The sequence below is a fragment of the Bos javanicus genome, chromosome 26 (genome assembly GCF_032452875.1).
Source record: "Bos javanicus breed banteng chromosome 26, ARS-OSU_banteng_1.0, whole genome shotgun sequence".
NCBI classification, from domain to species: Eukaryota; Metazoa; Chordata; class Mammalia; order Artiodactyla; family Bovidae; genus Bos; species Bos javanicus.
Genome location: NC_083893.1, coordinates 559189 through 582990, shown reverse-complemented (window position 1 = coordinate 582990; position 23802 = coordinate 559189). Strand labels below are relative to the sequence as shown.

General features: G+C 37.4%; 1 pseudogene; it reads left to right on the top strand.

Moving 5' to 3' along the window:
* Nucleotides 1-1290: 1290 nt before the first annotated feature.
* On the top strand, nt 1291-2218 carry LOC133239070 (olfactory receptor 10AG1-like; annotated as a pseudogene).
* The last annotated feature ends 21584 nt before the right edge of the window (nt 2219-23802 follow it).

Here is a 23802-nt window from a genome sequence, read left to right as displayed (position 1 = left end):
TAATAGCAAATGAAGCAACCGACAAACAACTAATCTCAAAAATATACAAGCAACTCCTACAGCTCAACTCCAGAAAAATAAACGACCCAATCAAAAAATGGGCCAAGGAACCTGTTTTTAGAAGGTTTAAAGCATCTCGTGCCTCTCACGGTTGGGAGGCTGTGAGCAATCACATGTGGCCGGACGAGCCTGTCAGGCAGGCTAGAGAACCTTCAGAGGAGTTTGTAGGTTAAAACAGTCTTATCACGCCCAGGAATTATTATTAACTGGAGCTCTAGGTTAACTCCTTCTCCGAAAGAGGTCGTGGGGGACAGCCCCCCGTAAAGTCAGAGGTGTAGGTAAGAGCACAAAGTAGTAAAGTAGGCAGGCTCTGGTTATGGGGGTAGATGCTCGAGGATTTCCAGGGGGACTCCTGAGGCTCGATCCCGCCTTTGCGTATGTCGAGCCTCCTTCCTCATGACCTTTGCCATGGGCGGAGTACCTCACTCTGGCCCCCAACACCATATGATTCAGTAACCCCACTGCTGGGCAAATATCTGGAGAAAAACATGCTCTAAAAGTATACATGCACCCCAATATTCATTGCAGCACTATTTACAATAGCTAAAACATAGAAGCAATCTTAATGTCCATTGACAGAGAAATGGAAACAAAAGATGAGGTACATATATACAATGAAATATTACTCAGCCATTAAAAAGAATTAAATAATGTCATTTGCAGCAACGTGGATAGACCTGGACATTATCATACTAACTGATGTCATACAGAGAAAGACAAATATTGTATGACATCACTTATATGCCAAATAAAAAAAATAAGGTACAAATGAACTTATTTATGAAACAAAAACATGCTCAGAGAACAAACTATAGTTATCAGGTGGGAGAGGTTGGGGGGATAGATTGGGAGATAGAGATTGACATGAATACATGGCTCTATTTGAAATATATAACCAATAAGGACCTTCTGTATAGCATTAGAACTCTGCTCGGTATTCTGCAATAACCTAAATGGGGAAAGAACTTAAGAAAAGAATAGATGCATGTGTATGTATAATTGAATCACTTTGTTGTACATGTGAAACTAATATAACATTGTTAATCAACTATACTCAAATATAATACAAAAATTTTTTTAATAAAAATAATTTTATGATTTAAAAAAAAAAAGAAACAATTGCATTGATCATGGAAATCAATCTGGATATCCTCATACAATTTATAAAACAGGCACTGATGCCTGATGGTAAAAATAAAAAGCAGATAATACATTTCCACTTTTTCACAGATGCAACACCAAGAAAAAGCACCAGAAGGTAATCTCGGTAAACTGATGGAGTTTGTTCTCCTGGACTTTGCTGATGTTCCTCATCTCCAGAGGTTTTTATTTGGACTGTTCTTACTCATCTATATAATTATCTTGATGGGCAATGGCATCACATTTCTGATGACAAAACTAGACCTGGTCTCCAGACCCCCATGTTTTTTTTTTTTTCCTTGGCAATTTTTCCCTTTTGGAAATCTGCTATGTGTCTGTTACACTCCCCAGAATGGTGACGAGTCTTTGGACACAAAGAATGACTTCTTTAGTTGCTTGTGCCACACAAATGTGCTTCATCCTTATACTTGGGGCCACAGAGTGATTCCTTCTGGCTGTGATGGCCTATGATCACTACGTGGCCATTTGTAACCCTCTGCACTATCTTCTAGTCATGAACTACAATGTGTGTATCCAGCTAATGGCTGGCTCCTGAATCAGTGGAATCCCAATCCAAATAGGCCAGACATCCCAGATTTTCTCTCTGCCCTTTTGTGGTTCTAACCTCATCAACCACTTCTTCTGTGACATCCCTCCCATACTCAAGCTGGCCTATGGGGACACTTTTTTGAATGGAATGTTGGTCTTCACAGTTGCTGCACTGTTTGTTTTGGTTCCATTTCTGTTGATACTTGTCTCCTACGGCAAAATCATCTCCACAATCCTTACATTGACATCAGCCACAAGTTGGGGCAAAGCTTTTTCCACCTGCTCCGCTCATCAGATGGTTGTGGTATTGTTCTTTGCATCAGCCATTGTCACATATTAAAGACCCAAGACCCAGGGCTCAGCAGGAACTGACAAAGTGCTTTCCCTTTTCTACACAATTGTGACACCTGTGTTTAACCCCATGATATACAGTCTAAGGAACAAGGATGTCATGATGGCACTGAGGTAATGGCCATGCAAATACCTTAGTTCATTGAAAAAATAAGTTGTATTTCAGAAGTTGATTTCTTATCCATTCATCTGCTGATGGGCATCTAGGTTGCTTCCATGTCCTGGCTATTATAAACAGTGCTGCGATGAACATTGGGGTACACGTGTCTCTTTCCCTTCTGGTTTCCTCAGTGTGTATGCCCAGCAGTGGTACATATACACAATGGAGTATTACTCAGCCATTAAAAAGAATACATTTGAATCAGTTCGAATGAGATGGATGAAACTGGAACCTATTATACAGAGTGAAGTAAGCCAGAAAGAAAAACACCAATACAGTATACTAACGCATATATATGGAATTTAGAAAGATGGTAACAATAACCCTGTGTATGAGACAGCAAAAGAGATACTGATGTATAGATCAGTCTTATGGACTCTGTGGGAGAGGGAGAGGGTGGGGAGATTTGGGAGAATAGCATTGAAACATGTATAATATCATGTATGAAACGAGTCGCCAGTCCAGGTTCAGTGCACGATTCTGGATGCTTGGGGCTGGTGCACTGGGACGACCCAGAGGGAGGGTATGGGGAGGGAGGAGGGAGGAGGGTTCAGGATGGGGAACACAGGTATACCTGTGGTGGATTCATTTTGATATTTGGCAAAACTAATACAATATTGTAAAGTTTAAAAATAAAATAAAATAAAAAAAGTTGATTTCTTATGTATTTATTATAAATTTTCAATATTTATCTTAAACTCAATTTATCTGTCTATAAAGTGGTAGTTATTACCAAAGCAAAAATTACTTATAACACTGAGAAACCTTTCTGTATCCAGTTATACAGTTGTGTATGGGTCAACAAATAGCAAATCATTCACTTGGGAATTCTATAACCTTATTGTGAAATGTTATCTTTTAGTAAGAACTTTAGACAAGAATTGCTATAATAGGCCCAGTTGTAATACAGACTCACTTATATCATTTATTTGAAAGCATATTATTCAGTTCCATAGAGTTGTCACAGAAATTTGTAAAACCAGGTTAGTATTGGACATTAATTACAATGTTATGTATAGTTTGGCCTAGCAATTATTCTACAGAGAAATAATTTCTTAGAGTGAAAAGTACCTCTCATTGGGAATGTAGTTTAATAAATGATGTTGTACAATGATATTAGTAATTATTAGATATCATTTATGTGTATATCAGATTAAATCCATAATATGATTTATTGAGTTGATAAAACAAAAGATATTATTTAAATCTTTATATATAATAAGATGAGTTTGGAAAAAGTGATGGGAATATTCATAAGTCATGACTTTTTAATATATTTTCCTAGAGATGATAGTGGTGATAGGAAAGCTAGGGGAAAAGGGAAAGGATTTAAATTTTTGTAAAAGTAAGTATCTGCTATAAAAGCACAAGTAATGTACATCTTAAACCTTACATACATACACATATTAGAATGGTCAATACAAAAATAATCATCGTTATTAATTATGGAAATCACAGAGTAAATCATTCTATTTTCCCCCTTGTTTTATTGAAATTGTGCAGTTTATTACAATAAGCTTGTGCTATTCAGGTAATCAAAATAACAAACAATAAATTTGTATTCATTCTGGACAAGGAAAATAACAATTATTAGTTGTGTGTATTTCTGTAGTTATATAATTTCAAAATTCCATGTATGTATAATAATCCTTCATATAGACAGGCAACAGATAATTGCAGAAATATGACCTGTCACCAGTACTCAGAGTTAGAAAATATGATGAAGCTTGAACAGTTGCTTTTAAAGTTTATTCCCATAAAAATATATGTCAGTTTTGTTCACATTTATATGGAGCTAGCTATTTCCACATGGATAGGGAGGTGCAGTACCACTTTCTCCTTGGGAGAAAACAACCAGATGACATGTGCCCAATTCTGATAATAAAGTGAAGAAGGAAAAACCAACTCTTATTGAGAACCAAGTAAACAATAAATCACCAAGATTCTCAGATAATACAGCCATCATAACCTACTAAAATCTAATGGAAATGACTGAATACAGGGGAGGTTAAAAAAAAGAGAACAACAAAATTCCAGGAAAATTTCTAGGCAGAAGTTGGATAAATCCTGAAACTATTATATGTTGAAAAGTTTGAGACAGAAATTAAGAAATCCTCTCTTTTTTCCCTCCTTCCTGTCTAATTAAAAGAACAAATTTTAGAGAGAAGAGATAACTAACGGGGCGGGGGGGGAGACAACACTTAAAAATATTGATATATCAAACTGGTATGACTGGATCTCTCTCCTTTTACAGAGAAGGGCAAATAAGAGTGATATCTTGGAGCATTATGGCTTTTTTGGTAGGTACTGAAGTTCCACAAGCTAAAAATGTCAGTGGGCATCTTCATAAATTATTTTATCTTTGGCTTGGCAACTAACAAACCATATCTAAACTAGTTACCACATTCAGTAGTAATAGCTTGCCAAAAATCTGTATCTGTAACACGTGTTTTTAAAACACAATGAATGTGTGCAAATACTACCAATGCTTTGTAAATTATAAGTATCTATGTTAGCAAGATAATCTTTTATTACTACTTTGCATTGTACTATTTCCAGCAAAAATCACTTATAATTCTGAAAAATTAAGCACACACAATTTTATTATTTAGAAACATGAAAACAGATATTCATTTACTTAGGTATACATGCTTGTCCGTGTGTTGTACTTGAGGAGAATATTGCTTTTGTGGACTGAATTCAACTGACAATGAAGGATGGGAAGGTCAATAATATGTGCAAAACCTTTCCAAGATTAATAGCCTGATTTGGGGAAAGTGAAAAGTGAATATGTCTTCACTGTGCATCTGGGTTGTATTAATAGCTATGGATTCTTTGCTGGAAAAGAATATTCAGGGAATAATGATAGACACCTTCTCTTTCTTTCCTTCTTTTAAAGGTATCTGCATATTTATATTTATATAAGTATCATATGTATAATTGTTTTTTGGAATAGTGTTTTGCTATATGTAACCTTTATATCAATAAACTATTTCTTTAGCTGTGACGTGAAAGCATGTAAGCTTATTTCACTATCATATAATTAGTACAGAAAACATGTATGGAAATAGAATAATAGAATTGAAATATAAAGAGAAGGTGAACATATGGTCTAAGGGAAGAGTTGGAAAAAATATAAATTATGAAACAAACTTTTAGAGAGATGATGTTGAAATTTCAAAAAGGAAGATGATTGAGCTTTGCCATAATAAGCTTTATATACAAAAGATATACATATTCATATATGTACACTTATATTTTGTGTTTAAAGCATTTAGATAGATGATAGATACATAGATAAAAAGAGTTGGTGTATGTGCATGCAATAACACAGATGTGAACTTTTCTAGGTGGATTCATTGAAGTAATTATATTTAGAATGATTAAGGTTGTCATACATGGCCTTCCCCAGTGGCTCAACAGTAAAGAATCTGCCTGAAGTGCAGGAGCTGCAGGAGACATGGGTTTGATCCTTGGATTGGGCAGATACCTTGGAGAAGGGCATGGCAACCCATTTCAGTATTCTTGCCAGGATAATCCCATGGATAGAGGAGCCTGGCTGGCTACAGTCCATAGGGCGGCACAATCAGACACAACTGAAGTGACTTAGCATGCACACACAAGGTTGTCACATATATAAGTATATTGTTGTTGCTATTCAGTCGCTCAGTTGTGTCCAACTCTTTGTGAGCTCATGGACTGCAGCATGCCAGGCTTCCCTGTTCTTCATCATCTACCAGAGCTTGTTCAAATTCATGTCCATAGAATTGGTGATGCCATCCAACCACCTCATCCTCTGTTTTCCCCTTCTCCTCCTGCCCTCAGTCTTTCCCAGCATCAGGGTCTTTTCTAATGAGTCTGCTCTTCGCACCAGGTGGCCAATTTATTGGAGCTTTAGCTTCTGCATCAGTCCCTCCAATGAATATTCAGGATTGATTTTCTTTAGGATTGACTGGTTTGATCTTGCAGTCCAAAGTACTCTCAAGAGTTTTCTCCAACACCACAGTTTAAAAGCATCAATTCTTTGGCACTCAGCCTTCTTTATAAAATGTGTCTTTGAGGGTCATTGTTCTGTGATAGCCAACATACTTGACAAAACATAGAATAAATTAATAACTGCCTCATATATTGGATTTCCATACTGCAAGTATGTGTAAACACTAGAAAACCACTGAATATCTTAGATCAAATAAGATCTAAGAGAAAGAACCTTGAGATAATCTCTGTCCTTTTCTTTCAAGTGAGGTCTCATTTAGAATTGTAAGTAAAATCAAATGACTAACAAAAACTTATCTACTCTCTTTCAGTGTGATAAAGAATGATAGATGACAATGAAAAACATATTAGGGGTTGTGAGCTAAGATGGCAGAGGAGTAGGATGGGGAGAACACTTTCTCCCCCACAAATTCATCAAAAGAACATTTAAACGCTGAGTAAATTCCACAAAACAACTTCTGAATGCCGGCAGAGGACATCAGGCACCCAGAAAAGCAACCCAAGTCTTCGAAAGGCAGTAGGAAAAAATATAAAAGACAAAAAAAGAGACAAAAGAGGGAGGGACAAAGTTCCATCCCAGGAAGGGAGTCTTAAAAAGAGAGAAGTTTCCAAACACCGGGAAACCTTCTCACTGCCAAATCTGTGCCTAGCCTTGGAAGCACAGAGGGAGGAAACGTAACAGGGAGGAAAAATAAATAAACAATTAAAACCCGCAGATTGTGAGCCCTACGGTAACTCCCCCAGTGGAGAAGCAGCACAGACGCCTGCACATGCCACTAGCAAGCGGGGGCTGGGCAGGGAGGTGCACTGTGGGCTGCATCGCTTAGAGTAAGGATATGGCCTGAATACCCTGAGTGCTATCTGAGCGAAATAATTTGGGCTAGCAAACCAGACTGTGGGATATCTACCACGCAAAAAGCCAGCCTAAGACACCACCAGGCTCACACAGGGAACAAAGGACTGAACAGAGACAGCCGGCTGCAGACCATCCCCCTCCAGTGACAGGCAGCCAGAGCCAGAAGGGGGCAATCACAGCACCAGAGAGACATTATCTACAAAACTGTAAGCAGGCTTCTTTGCTAACTAAAACTTCTTTGGGTTCTGGACAGTCAAAATCCTCCTGAGAAGGTGTGCTGGTTGTACACCTAGATAACCGAGTGGCAGGGAGGTGATAAGTCGCAGCAATCACACTCGCCAAACACCTCATCACCTGAGCTGCTCGGACCTGGGAAGGGCACAAAACGCAGGTCCAACCGAGTCTACGCCTCTGAGGACTACCGGAGTGCCTGAACCTGAGCGGCTTGGACCTTGGAAGTGAAAGCAGCCCAGGGCCAGCCACGGATGGTTCCCGGCAGAGCAACCTAGAGCCTGAGCAGTGTGGGCAGGGAGGCTACATGCACCGTGAGCCGGGGCAGACTCAGTGTGGCTGAGGCACTGCGAGCACATGCTAGTGTTATTTGTTTGCAGTGTCCCTCCCTCCCCACAGCGCGACTGAACAAAGTCAGCCTAAACAAAAAAAGTGTCCACCACCATCCCCTTTATGTCAGGGCGGAAACCAGACACTGAAGAGACCAGCAAACAGTAGAAGCTATAACAGAGGGAACCGCCTTGGAAGCTACAGGCAATAGATTAAAACCCTGGGTTAGTACCGACTACATAGGAAGAGGCCTATAGATCTTGAGAAATATAAATCGGACCAAGGAACTAGCCGAAAATGAACTGACCCCACAATACCAACAACAAAACCAGAGAAAGTCCTAGATATATTTTTACTATTTTTACGATCATACTTTCTTTCTTTTTTTTAATTAAAAAAATTTTTAAGCCCTCTATTATTACTTTAATTTTCACTTTTATAACCTACTATTACTTTGCAAAAAAAAAAAAAGACCCTATTTTTTTAAAACAAACTTCATATATATATATTTTATAATTTTTGTGACCTTTTTTTGTTGTTGTTATTCTTATTTTCTTTAACATTGTATTTTTGAAATTCCAATCTCTACTCTAGATTTTTAATTTTAGCTTTTTGGTATTTGTTATCAATTTTGTACCTATTTTTTTTTAAAATAATTTTTGTGACTTTTTTTTTCTCTCTTTCTCTTCTTTTATATAACATTGTATATCTGAAATTCCAAACTCTACTCTAGATTTTTAATTTATGCTTTTTGGTATTTGTTATCAATTTTGTACCTGTATTTTCTTTATAATTTTTGCGACTTTGTTTGTTTTTTCTCTCTCTGTCTTTTCCTTCTTCTTTTCTTTAACATTGTATTTTTGAAATTCCAAACTCTACTCTAGATTTTTAATTTTAGCTTTTTGGTATTTGTTATCAATTTTGTACCTATTTTTTAAAAAATAATTTTTGTGACTTTTTTTTTTTCTCTCTTTCTCTTCTTTTATATAACATTGTATATCTGAAATTCCAAACTCTACTCTAGATTTTTAATTTATGCTTTTTGGTATTTGTTATCAATTTTGTACCTGTATTTTCTTTATAATTTTTGCGACTTTGTTTGTTTTTGTTTGTTTTTTCTCTCTCTTTCTTTTCCTTCTTCTTTTCTTTAACATTGTATTTTTGAAATTCCAAACTCTACTCTAGATTTTTAATTTTTGCTTTTATATATTTGTTACCAATTTTGTACCTTTAAGAACCCAATCTTCAGTACCCAGTTTTCACTAGGGAGCGAGATTACTGGCTTGACTGCTCTCTATCCCTTTGTACTCTCCTTTTTCTCCACCAGAACCCCTGTGTCTCCTCCCTAACCGTCTCTACTCTACCCAACTCTGTGAATTTCTGTGTGTTCCAGACGGTGGAGAACACTTAGGGAACTGATTACTGGCTGGATCTGTCTCCCTCCTTTTCATTCCCCCTTTTATCCTCCTGGCCACCTCTGTCTCCTTCCTCCTTCTTCTCTTCTCTGTATAACTCCGTGAACATCTCTGAGCGGTCCAGTTGTGGATTGCACATAAGGAAGTGATTACTGGTTAGCCCACTCTCTCCTCTATTGATTCCACTTCATCTCATTTGGGTCGCCTCTAACTTCCTACTCCCTCTTCTCTTCTCCATGTAATGCTGTGAACCTCTCTGGGTAAACCTCATGGTGGAGAAACTTTTCATCTTTAATGTAGCTGTTTTATCAATGGTGCTATATAGAAGAAGTTTTGAAACTACTGTAAAAATAAGACCGAGAACTGGAAGCAGGAGGCATAAGTACAAACCCTGACTCCAGGGAACTCCTGACTCTAGGTAAGAGTAATTGACAGGAGCTCATCAAATGCCTCCATACCTACACTGAAACCAAACACCACACAAGGGCCAACAAGTTCCAGGGCAAGACATAACAAGCAAATTCTCCAGCAACACAGGAACACAGCCCTGAGCTCCAAGATACAGGCCGCCCAAAGTCACCCCAAAACCATAGACATCTCATAACTCATTACTGGACACTTCATTGCACTCCAGAGAGAAGAAGTACAGCTCCACCCACCAGAACACCGACACAAGCTTCCCTAACCAAGAAACCTTGACAAGCCACCTGTAAAAACCCACACACAGCAAGGAAATGCCACAATAAAGAGAACTCCACAAACTGCCAGAATATAGAAAGGACACCCCAAACTCAGCAATATAAACAAGATGAAGAGACAGAGGAATACCCAGCAGATAAAGGAACAGGATAAATGCCCACTAAACCAAACAAAAGAGGAAGAGATAGGGAATCTACCTGATAAAGAATTCCGAATAATGATAGTGAAATTGATCCAAAATCTTGAAATCAAAATGGAATCACAGATAAATAGCCTGGAGACAAGGATTGAGAAGATGCAAGAAAGGTTTAACAAGGACCTAGAATAAATAAAAAAGAGTCAATATATAATGAATAATGCAATAAATGAAATAAAAACACTTGGAGGCAACAAATAGTAGAATAACAGAGGCAGAAGATAGGATTAGTGAATTAGAAGATAGAATGGTAGAAATAAATGAATCAGAGATGAAAAAAGAAAAACAAATTAAAAGAAATGAGGACAATCTCAGAGACCTCCAGGACAATATTAAAAGCTACAACATTTGAATCATAGGGGTACCAGAAGAAGAAGACAAAAAGAAAGACCATGAGAAAATACTTGAGGAAATAAGAGTTGAAAACTTCCCTAAAATGGGGAAGGAAATAATTACTCAAGTCCAAGAAACCCAGAGAGTCCCAAACAGGATAAACCCAAGGCGAAACACCCCAAGACACATATTAATCAAATTAACAAAGATCAAACACAAAGAACAAATATTAAAAGCAGCAAGGGAAAAACAACAAATAACACACAAGGGAATTCCCATAAGGATAACAGTTGATCTTTCAATAGAAACTCTTCAAGCCAGGAGGGAATGGCAAGACATACTTTAAGTGATGAAAGAAAATAACCTACAGCCCAGATTATTGTACCCAGAAAGGATCTCATTCAAATATGAAGGAGAAACCAAAAGCTTTTCAGACAAGCAAAAGCTGAGAGAATTCAGCACCACCAAACCAGCTCTCCAACAAATATTAGAGGATATTCTTTAGACAGGAAACACAAAAACGGTGTATAAATTCGAACCCAAAACAATAAAGTAAATGGCAATGGTATCATACTTATCAATAATTACCCTAGACGTAAATGGGTTGAATGCCCCAACCAAAAGACAAAGACTGGCTGAATGGATAAAAAACAAAACCCCTACATATGCTGTCTACAAGAGACCCACCTCAAAACAGGGGACACATACAGACTGAAAGTGAAGGGCTGGAAAAAGATTTTCCATGCAAATAGGGACCAAAAAAAAAAAAAAAGCAGGAGTAGCAATACTCATATCAGATAAAATACTTTAAAGCAAAGGCTGTGAAAAGAAACAAAGACGGTCACTACATAATGATCAAAGGATCAATCCAAGAAGAAGATATAACAATTATAAATATATATGCACCCAACACGGGAGCCCCACAATATGCAAGACAAATGCTAACAAGTATGAAAGGAGAAATTAACAATAACACAATAATAGTGGGAGACTTTAATACCCCACTCACAACTACATCATCTAAACAGAAAATTAACAAGGAAACACAAACTTTAAATGATACAATAGACCAGTTAGACCTAATTGATACCTATAGGACATTTCATCCCAAAACAATGAATTCCACCTTTTTCTCAAGCACACATGGAACCTTCTCCAGGATAGGTCACATCCTGGGCCATAAAACTAGCCTTTGTAAATTCAAAAAAATAGAAATCATTCCAAGCATCTTTTCTGACCACAATGCAGTAAGATTAGATGTCAATTACAGGAGAAAAACTATTAAAAATTCCAACATATGGAGGCTGAACAACACGCTGCTGAATAACCAACAAATCACAGAAGAAATCAAAAAAGAAATCAAAATTTGCATAGAAACGAATGAAAATGAAAACACAACAACCCAAAACCTGTGGGACACTTTAAAAGCACTCCTAAGGGGAAAGTTCATAGCAATACAGGCATACCTCAAGAAAAAAGAAAAAAGTCAAATAAATAACCTAACTCTACACTTAAAGCAACTAGCAAAGGAAGAAATGAAGAACCCCAGGGTTAGTAGAAGGAAAGAAATCTTAAAAATTAGGGCAGAAATAAATGCAAAAGAAACAAAAGAGACCATAGCAAAAATCAACAAAACCAAAAGCTGGTTCTTAGAAAGGATAAATAAAATTGACAAACCTTTAGCCAGACTCATCAAGAAACAAAGGGAGAAAAATCAAATCAATAAAATTAGAAATGAAAATGGAGAGATCACAACAGACAACACAGAAATACAAAGGATCATGAGAGATTACTATCAAAAATTATATGCCAATAAAACGGACAACTTGGGAGAAATGGACAAATTCTTAGAAAAGTACAACTTCCCAAAACTGGACCAGGAAGAAATAGAAAATCTTAACAGACCCATCACAAGCACGGAAATTGAAACTGTAATCAAAAATCTTCCAGCAAACAAAAGCCCAGGCCCAGACGGCTTCACAGCTGAATTCTACCAAAAATTTAGAGAAGAGCTAACACCTATCCTACTAAAGCTCTTTCAGAAAATTGAAGAGGAAGGTAAACTTCCAAACTCATTCTATGAGGCCACCATCACCCTAATACCAAAACCTGACAAAGATGCCACAAAAAAAGAAAACTACGGGCCAATATCGCTGATGAACATAGATGCAAAAATCCTTAACAAAATTCTAGCAATCAGAATCCAACAACACATTAAAAAGATCATATACCATGTCCAAGTGGGCTTTATCCCAGGGATGCAAGGATTCTTCAATATCCACAAATCAATCAATGTAATACACCACATTAACAAATTGAAAAATAAAAACCATATGATTATCTCAATAGATGCAGAGAAAGCCTTTGACAAAATTCAACATCCATTTATGATAAAAAAAAAAAAAAAACTCTCCAGAAAGCAGGAATAGAAGGAACATACCTCAACATAATAAAAGCTATATATGACAAACTCACAGCAAACATTATCCTCAATGGTGAAAAATTGAAAGCATTTCCTCTAAAGTCAGGAACAAGACAAGGGTGCCCACTTTCACCATTACTATTCAACATAGTTTTGGAAGTTTTGGCCACAGCAATCAGAGCAGAAAAAGAAATAAAAGGAATCCAAACTGGAAAAGAAGAAGTAAAACTCTCACTGTTTGTAGATGGCATGATCTTCTACATAGAAAACCCTAAAGACTCCACTAGAAAATTACTAGAACTAATCAATGAATATAGTAAATTTTCAGGATATAAAATCAACACACAGAAATCCCTTGCATTCCTATACACTAATAATGAGAAAATAGAAAGAGAAATTAAGGAAACAATTCCATTCACCATTGCAAGGGAAAGAATAATATACTTAGGAATATATCTACCTAAAGAAACTAAAGACTTATGTATAGAAAACTGTAAAACACTGGTGAAAGAAATCAAAGAGGACACTAATAGATGGAGAAATATACCATGTTCATGGATTGGAAGAATCAATATAGTGAAAATGAGTATACTACCCAAAGCAATTTATAGATTCAATGCAATCCCTATCAAGCTACCAACGGTATTCTTTATAGAGCTAGAACAAATAATTTCACAATTTGTATGGAAATACAAAAAACCTTGAATAGCCAAAGCTATCTTGAGAAAGAAGAATGGAACTGGAGGAATCAACCTACCTGACTTCAGGCTCTACTGCAAAGCCACAGTCATCAAGACAGTATGGTACTGGCACAAAGACAGAAATATAGATCAATGGAACAAAATAGAAAGCCCAGAGATAAATCCACGCACATATGGACACCTTATCTTTGACAAAGGAGGCAAGAATATACAATGGATTAAAGACAATCTCTTTAACAAGTGGTGCTGGGAAAACTGGTCAACCACTTGTAAAAGAATGAAACTAGAGCACTTTCTAACACCATACACAGAAATAAACTCAAAATGGATTAAAGATCTAAGCATAAGACCAGAAACTACAAAACTCCTAGAGGAGAATATAGGCAAAACACTCTCCGACATACATCACACCAGGAGCCTCTATGACCCACCTCCCAGAATATTGGAAATAAAAGCAAAAATATACAAATGGGGCCTAATTAAACTTTAAAAGCTTCTGCACAACAAAGGAAACTATAAACAAGGTGAAAATACAGCCTTCAGTATGGGAGAAAATAATAGCAAATGAAGCAACTGACAAACAACTAATCTCAAAAATATACAAGCAACTCCTACAGCTCAGTTCCAGAAAAATAAATGACCCAATCAAAAAATGGGCCAAAGAACTAAAGAGACACTTCTCCAAAGAAGACATACAGATGGCTAACAAACACATGAAAAGATGCTCAACATCACTCATTATCAGAGAAATGCAAATCAAAACCACTATGAGGTACCATTTCATGCCAGTCAGAATGGCTGTGATCCAAAAATCTACAAGCAATAAATGCTGGAGAGGGTGTGAAGAAAAGGGAACCCTCTTACACTGTTAGTGGGAATGCAATCTAGTACAGCGACTATGGAGAACAGTGTGGAGATTCCTTAAAAAACTGGGAATAGAACTGCCTTATGATCCAGCAATCCCACTGCTGGGCATACACACTGAGGAAACCAGAAGGGAAAGAGACACGTGTACCCCATTCTTCATCGCAGCACTGTTTATAATAGCCAGGACATGGAAGCAACCTAGATGCCAATCAGCAGATGAATGGATAAGAAAGCTGTGGTACATATACACAATGGAGTATTACTCAGCCATTAAAAAGAATACATTTGAATCAGTTCAAATGAGGTGGATCAAACTGGAGCCTATTATACAGAGTGAAGTAAGCCAGAAAGAAAAACACCAATACAGTATACTAACACATATATATGGAATTTAGAAAGATGGTAACAATAACCCTGTATATGAGACAGTGAAAGAGACACTGATGTATAAAACAGTCTTTTGGACTCTGTGGGAGAGGGAGAGGGTGGGATAATTTGGGAGAATGGCATTCAAATACATATAATATCATATATGGAACGAGTCACCAGTCCAGGTTTGATGCACGATACTGGATGCTTGGGGCTGGTGGACTGGGATGACCCAGAGGGATGGTATGGGGAGGGAGGAGGGAGGAGAGTTCAGGATGGGGAACACATGTATACCTGTGGCGGATTCATTTCGATATTTGGCAAAACCAATACAATATTGTAAAGTTTAAAAATAAAATAAAAATTAAAAAAAACATATTAGGAAAAAATAGTTAATGAATTAAAGAATGTTTCTGGAATCTTGAAAATCAATTGATGAGAATCAAGAAAGGAAAGGAGATATAAAAATATGTGTTCTATGGAAATTCAGTGCAAAATTAAATGTTCCATGTCAGCAAATAGTGGCAGGTGCTGTAAGCCAAGGTTAAGATCAGGTATTTATTCATGCATGCATATTGTGAGACACCAAGGCAAAATGAACTCTGCCTGAAGGTTTAAGAAGACAGGGAAGTGTGAACATTGTTGTAAGAGAAAGTGTATTAATAATATTGTTAAAAATAATTTCAATATTTAAATGAGTAGCCTTCATTCTATAGAAAATTAGATGTTGGCATATGCTTCCTTCTCCAAGATTTTTAAAATTTCCAAAAAGACTCCTTGAATCCAAGATATTGTGTTCATTGCTTTGACATAATTAATGATAGTAGGCATTATTGCTATTTTATAGACAGAGAAATTGATACAAAAAGAAGTTGAGATACTTGAGAATGCACAGATTATAATAAATGAAAAACAAAAATCAGTTATCTTAATTATAGGACTGATACTGTTTCATTTCATTACAATTTGCTTATCTAAGAGTTAAGGGAAAGAGTTATTATTGTTGTTCAGTCTCAAAGTCATGTCCAACTGTTTGTGACCCTGTGGACTCTAGTATGCCAGGCTCCTCTGTCCTCCACTGTCTCCCAAAGTTTGCTTAAGTTCATGCCCATTGAGTCCATGATGCTATCTAATTATCTCATTCTCTGCCACTTCCTTTTACTTTTGCCTTCAATCTTTCCCAGCATCAGGGTCTTTTCCAATGAGTTGGTTCTTTGCATCAGGTGGCCAGTATTGGAGCTTCAAATTTAGCATCAGAACTTCCAATGACTATTCAGAGCTGATTTCCTTTAGGACTGACTGGTTTGACCTCCTTGCATCCAAGAGACTTCTTTAGCATCACAGTTTGAAAGGGAAAGAATAGCACTCCCATAATTATTATATCTTCACTTTATCACCATCAGTAATGTACTTAATTTTTGACACATACAAAAAATAGATGAAGTAGGTTAAGATATTTACACTCATGTGTGCCATATGTGTGTACTCATTCAGTCATGTTGGACTCCTGCTAACCCATGGACTATATAGCCCACAAGGCTCCTCTGTTGATGGAATTTTTCATGAAAGAATATTGCAGTGAGTTGCCATTTGCTTCTCCAGGGAATCTTCCCGACCCAGGAATCGAACCTGCATCTGCTGAATTGGCAGGCAAATTCTATACCAATGCACCACCTAGGAATCCCCACAAGCCCTAGAAAAATAAAAATCCAAATTTATAAATCAAATGTTATAATTAAACTGTTAACTCTTTTAAAGAGAAATTAATCTGAAGGAACAAAGTCTACAAAAGAAATTAAACCTATAAAGTGACATTATCATTAGATAAATAAATGATATTGTCTACAAGTATTAGTAATAATTTTTAGTTATAGAGACTGAATATCCCTTGAGTTACACATTCAAAAGAGAGAAGCAGGTGTATAGTCAAGTGTTGACAAATTCTCTCTTTTTTCTTTTCTGTTAGGATACTTATGATGGGTTAATTCTTGATTTTATCTATATCCTCTGGTTAATTTCATATACATTACTGAAAGATCAACTGGTTATATTTATACTAATTTAAATACAGCTTATAGGCAGGCAGTGTTAGGCATTTTTATGTATATATTACTATTTGTGGTATTAAGTAATTGTGTGTGAATCTTTGCTTGGAAAGTGAAAGTCGCTTAGTGGTGTTGGATTCTTTGCAACCCCATGGACTATACAGTCCATGGAATTCTCCAGGCCAGAATACTGGAATGGGTTGCCTTTCCCTTCTTCAGGGGATGTTCTCAACACAGGGATCGAACCCAAGTCTCCTGCATTGCAGGCAGATTCTTTATCAGCTGAGCCATAAGGGAAGCCCAAGAATACTGGAGTGGGTAGCCTATCTCTTCTCCAGGGTATCTTCCTGACCCTGGAATCGAACTGGGGTCTCCTGAATTGCAGGCAGATTCTTTAAGCCTGCATTTTCATCTAAATTACTAATCTGTTCCTTGATACTAAGTGTAAAAAAAGAATCCATACATATATTTTTTTCATTGCAACTTTGTTAATTCAAGTAAGCTCTAGCAAAGATTCTAAGTAGGAAATGCATTTTTGAAGTTGGTATGAAGTACAGTAATGAAAGCAGTATGACAGTGCTGTGTCAGATATTTGATATTCAATTTTTATCACTCTTGGAAGAAGTGGGAAGAAAAGACCCAGATATTCAGCTCCCTCTGGTTACACATGGAACACTTTTCTTAATTTATACTGAGAAAGTGGATGCAATGAAAGATTTTCATTCTATTTTTAAATTACTGTTCACAAACATATGACTTATAATTTAGTCTCGTGTTCATTCCTCATCACGTATCTAACAAAAAATCTCCCATTAGAAATGACTGTGTTACAAATACAAATGGCGGTACCAGTATATTTGTAAATAGTTTACCAGTTATCAAAGCAAAGTATTTTTTTTTCCTACACATTTTAAGCAAAATTCTAGTGGTTTACTTATCTGAAAGTGTTAGAGTTGGGTAAATTTAAAATGGCTATGAAAAAGCGGATTTGTCTTAAAGAATAAAACACAATTGATTAATTTTCTTATTTAAAATGTAGTCAAATTGACTTCAGGCAGAAAGCCCAAAATATGTAATAAGTGTAAATGACAACATAATAATTGGGAATAATTAAACTATCAGTAAACATGGGAAGAGTGAAATTAAATCATGTTTCTGTGAGCCCTCTGAGACAAACATTGAACAGTGACCTTTCACATCTTCACAGTGTTTTCTTTTTTTTTTTATTTTATTTTATTTTTTTCTTCCAATTTTATTTTATTTTTAAACTTTACATAATTGTATTAGTTTTGCCAAATATCAAAATGAATCCCCACAGGTATACATGTGTTCCCCATCCCGAACCCTCCTCCCTCCTCCCTCCCATACCATCCCTCTGGGTCGTCCCAGTGCACCAGCCCCAAGCATCCAGTATCATGCATGGAACCTGGACTGGCAACTCGTTTCTTACATGATATTTACATGTTTCAATGTCATTCTCCCACATCTTCCCACCCTCTCCCTCTCCCACAGAGTCCATAAGACTGTTCTATACATCAGTGTCTCTTTTGCTGTCTCGTACACTGGTTATTGTTACCATCTTTCTAAATTCCATATATATGCGTTAGTATACTGTATTTATGTTTTCCTTCTGGCTTACTTCACTCTGTATAATAGGCTCCAGTTTCATCCACCTCATTAGAACTGATTCAAATGTATTCTTTTTAATGGCTGAGTAATACTCCATTGTGTATATGTACCACAGCTTTCTTATCCATTCATCTGCTGATGGACATCTAGGTTGCTTCCACGTCTTGGCTATTATAAACAGTGCTGCGATGAACATTGGAGTACACGTGTCTCTTTCCTTCTGGTTTCCTCAGTGTGTATGCCCAGCAGTGGGATTGCTGGGTCATAAGGCAGTTCTATTTCCAGTTTTTTAAGGAATCTCCACACTGTTCTCCATAGTGGCTGTACTAGTTTGCATTCCCACCAACAGTGTAAGAGGGTTCCCTTTTCTCCACACCCTCTCCAGCATTTATTATTTGTAGACTTTTGGATCGCAGCCATTCTGACTGGTGTGAAATGGTACCTCATAGTGGTTTTGATTTGCATTTCTCTGATAATGAGTGATGTTGAGCATCTTTTCATGTGTTTGTTAGCCATCTGTATGTCTTTTGGAGAAATGTCTATTTAGTTCTTTGGCCCATTTTTTGATTGGGTCGTTTATTTTTCTGGAGTTGAGCTGTAGGAGTTGCTTGTATATTTTGAGATTAGTTGTTTGTCGGTTGCTTCATTTGCTATTATTTTCTCCCATTCTGAAGGCTGTCTTTTCACCTTGCTAATAGTTTCCTTTGATGTGCAGAAGCTTTTAAGGTTAATTAGGTCCCATTTGTTTATTTTTGCTTTTATTTCCAATATTCTGGGAGGTGGGTCATAGAGGATCCTGCTGTGATGTATGTCGGAGAGTGTTTTGCCTATGTTCTCCTCTAGGAGTTTTATAGTTTCTGGTCTTACGTTTAGATCTTTAATCCATTTTGAGTTTATTTTTGTGTATGGTGTTAGAAAGTGGTCCAGTTTCATTCTTTTACAAGTGGTTGACCAGATTTCCCAGCACCACTTGTTAAAGAGATTGTCTTTAATCCATTGTATATGATCAAGTGGGCTTTATCCCAGGGATGCAAGGATTCTTCAATATCCGCAAATCAATCAATGTAATACACCACATTAATTTTATTTTATTTTTAAACTTTACATAATTGTATTAGTTTTGCCAAATATCAAAATGAATCTGCCACAGGTATACATGTGTTCCCCATCCTGAACCCTCCTCCCTCCTCCCTCCCCATACCATCCCTCTGGGTCGTCCCAGTGCACTAGCCCCAAGCATCCAGTATCGTGCATGGAACCTGGACTGGCAACTAGTTTCTTACATGATATTTTACATGTTTCAATGTCATTCTCCCAAATCTTCCCACCCTCTCCCTCTCCCACAGAGTCCATAAGACTGTTCTATACATCAGTGTCTCTTTTGCTGTCTCGTACACCGGGTTATTGTTACCATCTTTCTAAATTCCATATATATGCGTTAGTATACTGTATTTATGTTTTTCCTTCTGGCTTACTTCACTCTGTATAATAGGCTCCAGTTTCATCCACCTCATTAGAACTGATTCAAATGTATTCTTTTTAATGGCTGAGTAATACTCCATTGTGTATATGTACCACAGCTTTCTTATCCATTCATCTGCTGATGGGCATCTAGGTTGCTTCCATGTCCTGGCTATTATAAACAGTGCTGCGATGAACGTTGGGGTACACGTGTCTCTTTCCCTTCTGGTTTCCTCAGTGTGTATGCCCAGCAGTGGGATTGCTGGATCATAAGGCAGTTCTATTTCCAGTTTTTTAAGGAATCTCCACACTGTTCTCCATAGTGGCTGTACTAGTTTGCATTCCCACCAACAGTGTAAGAGGGTTCCCTTTTCTCTACACCCTCTCCAGTATTTATTATTTGTAGACTTTTGGATCACAGTGTTTTCTTAAGTAATAGTTTTTTCAAAGCTGAAATCATATCCTTATTCCTAAGACTGTATATCAAGGGGTTAAACGTTGGCATCACAGAGGTGTAGGAAACAGAGCATTTTGTAGGTTCCTGGGGAATGATTTGATTTGGGGCATAAATAGGTAATACTCACAGAGTGAAAGAATAAAAGTACAGTGGTGAGATGGGAAGAGCAGGTCGAGAAGGTTTTGGACCGTCCTGTGGCTGAGTGCAGCTTTCAGATAGGAGAAATGATTTTGACATCAGAGCCAAGTATCAGGAAGAACAGAATCGTGGCAAACAGCACAGCAACCACATAGACACATATTTCATTAAGCGCAGTGTCCCCACAGGCCAGGGTGATCAACAGGGAATGTCACAGAAATGGTTGATCTGGTGTGAAGCACAGAAGGGCAGTGAGGACACCTGGCATGTCTGTGTTGTCAAGACTGGAATTTCACCCTCCCAGGCGCCAACAGTCAAGTGGAGGCCCGTCCTGTGGGTCATGAGCAGAGGGCGGCTCAGAGGCTGCACATGGACACACGGGGTCACAGGCCTAACTGTCAGGAGGCGCGCCCCCCGGGCTCCCAGAACAAGGAAGAAGCACGTTTGATGGCGCAGCTCAGCAAAGAAACGCTTCTTCTGTCTTGGGTCCAAAGTTTCACTAGAATCCTAGGGAGAGTGACAGATACGTAACAGATTTCCAGTGATGGGAAATTTGCAAGGAAAAAAATACATTGGTGTCTGGAGCACAGGGTCTACACTCGTGATTATTATGATAAGACCATTTCCTGTTAAGATGAATATGTAGATGAGAAAGAAAATTCCAAAATAGAATTCCCTGGAGGTTTGGAAGATGCAAAAATCCCAGGAGAACAAATGTCATGACTGAAGAGAAATTGGTTTCTGCTGTTTGGTCTCCTGGAAGCATCTGCAATATATATATATATATATAATCAATGTAAAGTCCTCTATCTCTGAGTTGCAGTTTGCCAAGTGATAAAATGTGTACACTGCACTTTCAAAGCTAATTTGAATCCTAGAAAGGCATCTAAATTTGATATTAAGCCATAGTTTAAAGAAGTTCATTCTTTCACAAAAAATAATCCATCAGAAAAGAGTAATATCAGGAATTAGGTCTGCTGATAGATGGCTGTGTTTTCCTGTTACTGATAATGAAATAATTGAAGCTTCATTTTGTTATTCAGCTTTGTGGGAGAAATATATAGCAAGAAATCTGACAATTTTACTAAGAATGACCTTTCCATCAATTCTCCTTTCTCATGTTATTTGTTTTAAATTAATTGCATTTATTTATATTTTGATTTAAGCTATCCAAATATTTTTGAGTCATCCTGCAACTATAATTAAAAAATAAGCCAAAAAAAGTGATTTGGGGGATGATCTTTGTGATTTTTTATGGTTATATTAGTTGGTATAGTCAGTTTATTTCAATTGAAAGTCATAAAGAACTCAGCCATAGAGGTTTTTATCAAATCTCAAACACTGATTTTTGCATTTGAGTGGTAATTCCTGCAATCAATACCCATGCTTTCAATAAATTTGAACTTAAAGATGCTATATAAATTGATTAAGATCAAAGCAAATAAAGGGCATTATTAAGACTGAATTTTAGGCATGTACGACTCAAAATCCAAGTTACTTTTACTGCAAAATACTTTTACTGAAAATAATTTCAGGGGAACATAGAATGTGTCATTTATATATACTTGTCCTTCCTGGGAACTAACATATGCAAATAACCCATTATAAGTATCTGATTTACAAATGGATAACAATATCCAGTGATCACTCACCTAGAACCAGACATCCTAGAATGTGAAGTCCAGTGGGCCTTAGAAAGCATCACTACAAACAAAGCTAGTGGAGGTGATGGAATTCCAGTGGAGCTGTTTCAAATCCTGAAAGATGATGCAGTGAAAGTGCTGCACTCAATATGCCAGCAAGTTTGGAAAACTCAGCAGTGGCCACAGGACTGGAAAAGGTCAGTTTTCATTCCAACCCCAAAGAGAGGCAATGCCAAAGAATGCCCAAACTACCGCACAATTACACTCTCTCACATGCTAGTAAAGTAATGCTCAAAATTCTCCAAGCCAGGCTTCAGCAATACATGAACTATGAACTTCCAGATGTTCAAGCTGGTTTTAGAAAAGGCAGAGGAACCAGAGATCAAATTGCCAACATCCGCTGGATCATAGAAAAAGCAAGAGAGTTCCAGAAAAACATCTATTTCTGCTTTATTGACTATGCCAAAGCCTTTGACTGTGTGGATCACAATAAACTGTGGAAAATTCTGAAAGAGATGGGAATACCAGAGCACCTGACCTGCCTCTTGAGAAACCTGTATGCAGGTCAGGAAGCAACAGATAGAACTGGACATGGAACAACAGACTGGTTCCAAATATGAAAAGGAGTACGTCAAGGCTGTATATTGTCATCCTGCTTATTTAACTTATAGGCAGAGTGCATCATGGGAAATGCTGGGCTGGAAGAAGCACAAGCTGGAATCAAGATTGCCGGGAGAAATATCAATAACCTCAGATATGCAGATGACACCACCCTTATGGCAGAAAGTGAAGAGGAACTAAAAAGCCTCTTGACGAAAGTGAGAGAGGAGAGTGAATAATTGGTTTAAAGCTCAACATTCAGAAAACTAAGATCATGGCGTCTAGTCCCATCACTTCATGGGAAATAGATAGGGAAATGGAAATAATGTCAGACTTTATCTTTTTGGGCTCCAAAATCACAGCAGATGTTGATTGCACCCATGAAATTAAAAGACACTTACTCCTTGGAAGGAAAGTTATGACCAGCCTAGATAGCATATTGAAAAGCAGAGACATTACTTTTCCAACCAAGGTCCGTCTAGTCAAGGCTATGGTTTTTCCAGTGGTCATATATGGATGTGAGAGTTGTACTATGAAGAAAGCTGAGTGCTGAAGAATTGATGCTTTTGAACTGTGGTGTTGGAGAAGACTCTTGAGAGTCCCTTGAACTGCAAGGAGATCCAACCAGTCCATCCTAAAGAAAATCAGTCCTGGGTGTTCTTTGGAAGGACTGATATTAAAGCTGAAACTCCAATACTTTGGCCACCTCATGCGAAGAGTTGACTCATTGGAAAAGACTCTGATGCTGGGAGGGATTGGGGGCAGGAGGAGAAGGCGACGTTAGAGGATGAGATGGCTGGATGGCATCACTGACTCGATGGACATGAGTTTTCGTAAACTCTGGGAGTTGGTGATGGACAGGGACGCCTCGCATGCTGAGATTCATGGGGTCGCAAAGAGTCAAACACAACTGAGTGACTGAACTGAACTGAACAATATCCACTATTAATTAGGTTACTATATCCTCCATAAATGATTGGTATGGGATGCACTATTCTCATTATTGTGTTTTGTTTTCACCTCTCTCTCTCTCTGCACATTGAAGTCTTATCTTAATTCTTCTCCAATACTGTAACAATATCCTTCCGTATTTTTCTTTAGTGTTTTGGGAAAAACAAATCAGAGAAAATTAAAGATAACAATCAAAAAACAAA